The sequence below is a fragment of the Xenopus laevis genome, chromosome 3L, assembly GCF_017654675.1.
Source record: "Xenopus laevis strain J_2021 chromosome 3L, Xenopus_laevis_v10.1, whole genome shotgun sequence".
Taxonomy (NCBI): Eukaryota; Metazoa; Chordata; class Amphibia; order Anura; family Pipidae; genus Xenopus; species Xenopus laevis.
Genome location: NC_054375.1, coordinates 96,234,173 through 96,241,237, shown reverse-complemented (window position 1 = coordinate 96,241,237; position 7,065 = coordinate 96,234,173). Strand labels below are relative to the sequence as shown.

General features: G+C 39.1%; 1 pseudogene; it reads left to right on the top strand.

Moving 5' to 3' along the window:
• Nucleotides 1–3,389: 3,389 nt before the first annotated feature.
• Nucleotides 3,390–5,526, top strand: LOC108711277 (annotated as a pseudogene).
• The last annotated feature ends 1,539 nt before the right edge of the window (nt 5,527–7,065 follow it).

The window sequence follows — 7,065 nt, the reverse complement described above, 5'->3', positions numbered from 1 at the left end:
ATATTTTCGTGGTGTGTGACGCCTGCCCTTCCCTTCCTGTATGTGCCTTACACTGCCCACCCTATTCCATAAATTGGTGTGTAAATTGTTTTACACAAAAATATGTGCTAAAAATGGTTTAAAATAAAGGTGATATTTATTTTTACTTCTGGTTTTATAGCGTCCTCCACCATTGCTGATATCAGTAGGCAGAATCCATTACAGAGTTAGTGGTCATTTACAAAAGTATGTATTGTGATTTACTCCAGCATGGTTTCACATGGTTGTAATATTTTCAGTGACAAACTCCAGAAATGCTAAAAACACTTTGTATGGTTATCAGTCACTTTGGATCACACATCATCCAATCATTTATTTTAATATATACAGGTATGGGACCTGTTATCCAGAATGCTTGGGAGCTGGGGTTTTCCGGATAACGGATCTTTCCGTAATTTGGGTCTTCATGCCTTAAGTCTACTAGAAATTCATTTAAACATTAAATAAACTCAATAGGCTGGGTTTGCTTCCAATAAGGATTAATTATATCTTAGTTGGAATCAAGTACAAGCTACTGTTTTATTATTACAGAGAAAAGGGAAATCATTTTCAAAAATTTGGATTATTTCGATAAAATGGAGTCTATGGGAGACATACTGTAATTCGGAGCTTTCTGGATATCGGGTTTCTGGATAAGGGACCCTATACCTATATATATCATAGTCAGTGTGTCTGAACTCTTTTCCAAATAATTAGTTGAGGTGCACAGTTGGTTAAGTATGCATATGGTTGGTAAGGACCAGCACTGTATTCAATATTTCACATACCACTTGTGTCCATTGTTTCAGTCCACATTAGGGGACACACACACCCCTCACACACCATTAGGAATCTGACATGGACACGTGAAATGAAACGTAGATAACAGAACTTAATAAATGTTAAGAGTTCTATTCCTTGAAGGGGAACCCAGTTGTGTCAACCCTGCGCTGTAGTGTGGTCAAACCCCTCAGGTCGGCTGCTGAAAGTAAGGTAGTGGAGGGGACAACCTGCCGGAGCAGTTATGGAGGGTGCAGTAGAGGAGACTGAGCTGCTAATTGCAGTGGCTCAGCAAGTTGCCAATCGGGAACGGGAGGATAACAGAGTTGGGTCCGGGCCGGAGACAAACACACAAGTCAATCCAAAGGAAATTACACAAGCGAAGTCAAACGGGCCGAGTCAAACACAGGAATTCATACAATGTTACTATTAGCACGGTGGAGTTCACAAGTAACAACTTGCTCACTACAAAACCAATTGTACTGGCAACGAGTTATCGTGCGTGTGGTGTATAAATAACCTTCCAGTACTGTTGATTGGCCAGTTGCAGACTTAGCCTTAACCCCTGCTTTACTGGACGGAATTCAATTCTTAAAAATAAGGATGATATGATATATCTTGTTTGTCCTAAAAGCAATTGGGTACGGAGTGTGCAGTTTGAATATTTAGGAGGGACATGTGCCATTTAATGCTGTCAGGGGGAGGGAGGGGAGTCCCTTGGATACATGCAGCCTGGGGGATTTGCTTAAACTTATATTCTCCCATCGTTCAGTCCCTCTGTGAGTTTAAGTTCTCCATTTGAACATTAATACTGCAGTTGGCACTGTTAAAATGTGCACCCACTGGACATTCTGTCTTGGATTGGGGCATCTGTCCTGTTTCCCCAACATCCAATCCCATGGTGGAACAGTCCAGGAATATAATTAGGTAGACCACATTTGATGAGTGGCAGGTGAATACAATGCAATGACCTGTGGGTTGACCACCGGTTGGGCAGCTTCGGGTTGAATTTTGTCCTACCATTGCGGGTTAGGTGTGGGTCAGACTGGGGAAGTACACTCTTCCACTGCTCCTGAAGATTCCCTGTCTTTGAACCAGGACAGGGAATCAGGAGTCAGGCACAGAAGTAGTGTACAGAGTGAGAAGATGCGGTTATGGGCTGGGCTCGGGCCCTTCAATGATAACATTTTGCAGTTTAGGCTCAGATGTGGGTTAACCTATTGCGGGGTAGTGTTGGGTGTGCCTTTTTCCTGACCTGGGAATACCCAGGACGTATCACTTTCTGCTGAGTTTCTACAGAACGCCAAACAATAAACTGCTTAAATTTAACTGGTCACCTACACATAAAAAGCTGCATAATGAAAGTCCTTTGCAAATTAAAAATACAAATAATTTCTGGGTCTGGGAATATATTTTGTGACCTTTTCTCTCTTGAGTAATGCTTGCAGCTCTCTTGAGATTCTTCTTAGGACTCCTAGGACATCCAAGATCTGGGAGTGTTGTGAGTAGCTGGAGGTTTGTGTTGGCCACCAAAATTTAGAACTTGCTACAGAGGTCAGGGTTGAAATGGGCTGACAGGACACTGAAAATTAACCCAGGCCTGTTTCCCACTAGCCTAGGCAGCTCCATGCTGGGATGTGCAGGGGCTCATCTAGATCACAGCTGCAAGGAAGGAGGAGGGAATAGCTGGTAAGCTGTACTTGGTGCCAGGAGGGAGAATGTGCTGGCAAATGTACGGAGGATTTTGCAGGGATGAGAATAGTGGGTTCTTGATGTGGCAGCCCCTGTGGGCCCAGACAATACTGATGTGAGGGTATGAACCACTAGAAGTTGGTGCAGTCTGTGGGGAGAAGGGGGGTTGAGCAGCAGAGAGAAGGGTCATAATGATGCACAATTATTAAATCCAGCAAATTGCTGATATTTGAAAGAAAGACAGCACTTTTAAACCCATAGAGCAAATCTGCCATAGATAAGACGTGTGTGCACTCGGGGAAGGAATGTACCGACAGAGCAATAGCAGGATGGTAACGTTAAAGATTGTTTAGTGCAAGTGCATGTCAAGGAAAGCAGATCTATGTGTGCATGAAACCCATATGTTTTTGAACAGGTGATGCCCTGCAGAAGTAAATGCAAGAAATTGGTTCTGTCTATCCACCAGTGCCATGCAAGTATGTATGGCTTAAGCTCAAGCTTATTGCTTTCTCTGTGTTTGCCTTTGTAACTGGAACTAACTGTTTTCATGAAACAGAGGAGAGAGTGAAAATACATTTTCATGTGCTTAGACTTCTTATAATGCTTTTAACCCTATGTTGTCCTTGCAGCATTTTGAGGATGCCTAGTATACTCCAAAGACTGGGTGAAAGTAGCTGGGAGCAGATCAGAGGGTTAACAACCTTATGACCTGTCAGGGCAGGAAAATGGTATTTATCCCTCATTCTCTTTTCTTCAAAAATAGAACACTTATTAGCTATATTACAATATTAGGCTTTGCTTAGTATAATAGGATTTTCATCTTATAATAAATATGTAGACTTTAAAACAATGAATTTTTCTGATTGACATTCAGGTTAATCATTTAATATTAGATTATATAATATGAGTCTCCACCCTGGAATAAATTGCCTTAGGATTCCTCCTTAAATAGATTGGAGCATTACCACAATCTGAAAAACTAGCTAGAGGTGTCTTTGGGACATGCCATAGTTTTTTTTGCTGTTAAGGGTTACACTGAGCTAACTGCTTTTGGGTATATGCAAAGATCAGGATGAATTGTTCTACTTGCCCACATCAGCCCCTGTTTCTACAGCCATTCTGGGATCACCTTCTTGCAGAGTTTGGAGACCTTCTGTGTTCCCCATTTTTCTCTGTTTTGCTGGCTTTTACTGGTTTTCTCTGTTTTAGTTTTCCATTCGCTGCTGTAGATGTGATGGGCGAACAGTGTCATTTCTTGTATCAATACAAAATACAGAAAAACAAGCACCCAACTCTAGAGATGATGGGGGTTTGTATATGGAGAGCCGTATTCAACCATCTCTTCTATGTCAGGGGTTCTTCTGAATTGCTTCTGCATGCCACCAACAATGTTGCCAGCCACAGCACCAAGTATATGGACTTTATTTGTGGAGATGTTAGGGTGCCTGCTCTTGTTTGACTTCCAGTACTATATATGGCATTTTTTACATCACAAGAACGTATGGCTTTACAAGAAAGTCCATGCTATCCATCACAAGTACACTTCCCCATTTTCATGGTCAAGTCAGAACCTGGGAGGCTATGAGCTGATGACTCTTGGTTTCTGGAGCAGCACTAACCCTTTGATATTAGGATGCCACCCTCTGGCATCCTGGGCTTGCAATCTGCTGGGTATCTGGTTGTCAGTGGATGACCACTCGGGCTATAATTTCCCTTGGTCTCTTAGCCAAATTTTACCTCTAGGGTTATATGGAGGTTCATTTGCCCACGATGTGCACCATCAAAGGCCAGACACAAATTTTGCTCCATTTTTTCAACACTGGGACTGCCAATGCCAGATTTAAAGATCCAAGGGTCATGAATGCGTTACCTGAAAAGAGCCAGACTATGTTCAAAACACAAGAAACTGAAGAAATAGCCATAAAAAAGCTTTCGAAAGGAGCTATTTTCAGATCTCACAGAAGAAATGTGAAGTTCAGTTAGAAATTATAGACTCCAGAAAAATGTATCCTGTAGATTTAGATCGAACAGCAAAATATAAATATTGGTGCTAAAATGAATTATCAAGCCATGTACCATACTTGCTTTCTTCAGAAACATATAAAAAAACATTTAACAGAGTAGATTAGTCAATATTCCAATTTCTGTTTCTCATAGTATGTCCTAGTACAGATATCATTTGATATCTTGATGAATTTTCTTTAAATCAAGTAGATGCAGGCTTTCAGAGAAGCCACAGCCATTTTTCTACCAGCCACAGGAGATACAGACCTTAGATAAAAATGTGATTCAGAGCTATCTTCAATAGATATTTAGCCAACTGAAGAACTCCCTGTATAAATATGTGAAAAGAGAAACTAAAATGATTTTTTCTTTACTAATGTACTTATCTGGAATGATCATTATCCTTCAGCCTGCATGCTCTTAATCCCCGGTATTAATATTATCAATTAATTCTTACTTCAATTTACATTTATGAATATTCTACTTGGTCCTGATACAATGGTTAAAGAGCCCGACTAAAAAAATGTATCTGTTCTAAGATTTGCTAATCACTGAAAAACAAACAATTCATACTTAATAACCCCCATAATTCTATTAATCCACAAATTTGGGGCTTTAATCAGGTCCTGTACTTGTGATCTTAAAATCTGCTCTTGGTAAGTATGTTTCTTTTTATCTCAAAATAGAGGGAGCAAAATTATAGTGATAATTATAAAATTATAAGAATTCTAAAAAAAAAAGAAGTCTTCTCTTTATTTAGGAGACACAAAAATGTATATTTGTAAAGCCTAGAACCCCTCGTGTATTCTTTTGTTTTAGTACATGCTGTATTATAATATTGAGGTCTCTATTGGATGGGGAAAGAAATACAAGAAACAAAAAAAAAAGTTAACATTATTAAATGGGTAGATACTGAAGAAAGTTTATTTCATTTACTATCATGGATGTTAATGATGAAAAAGGGAAAATGTTCCAAATATAAAAGGAGCTGAATTTCTAATAATTAATTTGCTTAACATAATAAATAGCTGAATGAAACAGGAGGGTGATTGAGACACACTGTTTGTCAACAGTGTCTTGAAATCTACTGATCACCAGCTAAAGGTCTACTGGTAGATCCAGATTTACCTTTTGGGCACCCCTGTTCTAGAGTATATCTGATCTACTTTTGAGAATAGAACCCCAAATTAAGAAGTTACAATAGCTGTATTTCTTTTTGCATGGTAACTTAAATCTAGCTTCTGCACATCACTCCAAACTGACAATTCTGCAAATGCTAGTTAAAGGGACATTGTATACCTATTCTGGAGTTTGTTCCGACAGCAGTTATTATGCTTTATTTATATAACACTGATATATTTACCCTTCTGTAAGAAAATGTAATCACCACGTTACCATAGGGTGAAAATGCAGCAATAAGCTTTTTTTGTGTTATTAATCACATGCATGTGTCCATCACAATACTTTGCTACAAAATAATATTTCTGGGTGTGTCATTGTCTTAAAGAGGTTGCTCACCTTTCAAACAGTTGTTTTCAGATTGTTCCCAACAAATAAAGACTTTTTTCGATTGTTTTCCATTATTTATTTTTTACTGTTTTTCAAACATTTTTCTAAAAAAGTTTAAAGTTGAACGTCCCTGTCTGGTGTTTCAGTCTGGCAGTTTAGTAATTCAGGTGCAGATTCTGAACTGTTACAATTTTGCAACATTTCTCAGCAGCATTTCTGGAGTATTACCAACTATTGTATCAATTCCAACAGCTGCCTCTTATGAAACCCAGGGATTCTGATCAGCAGGGACAAAGATTAGAAATGTATCAACTAAATGTATCAATTTAGTTTACAGGGTTGGCGACCCCCAGAGCTGCTTCAGAAGGTAAAAAATTACACTTTACACGTCAATATTAAAAAAACCGTCACACATAGAAAATAGAAAGTCATTGGAAAAAGTTGTTATTTCTGGTGATCTATCTGAAAACAACTAGTTGTTTGAAGGTGAACAACCCTTTTAAGGCTGGGAAAACTCTAAAGTCTAAAATAGAGCTTAGTTAAACAAACTCATTTGCCAAGTTTTTTCTTTGAACGTGACTCCCTTACTTTTTGGATTTCTAGAAAAAAAAACTTTTTAATTGAGGTGAAAAGCACAGTTGCGATGTTCTCAGAATTAAATCTGAATAAAGACTCAAAACCTAATTTCATATAAGAGACTTGACTCAATTCCATCATCTAACATGGACAATGTCTTGGAAACTTTCCACAATTCTGCTCTTGGAATCTGGCGGTTCCCACAGTCATCATGCGGATCCAGCTTCTGCACAAGGCTGCTGCCTGGGGTCTCCATCTGTCATATACGTTGTATGACATGGCCGTGATTACAACAAAGTGGTGTGGAGCCTGCTGGTTTGGTTGAAATTTCAGTACTGGGGTGAGGCAGTGAAGCAAAAGTATATGTGACTGCACCATTCAATACCAGGCTTGATCATCTGGACAGAAGATGGACTGTTGTTTTGCTCTTGTTATGCAGTTGTACAGTTATATTTCATGATCACCACATGTAATTGTTTCTACGCA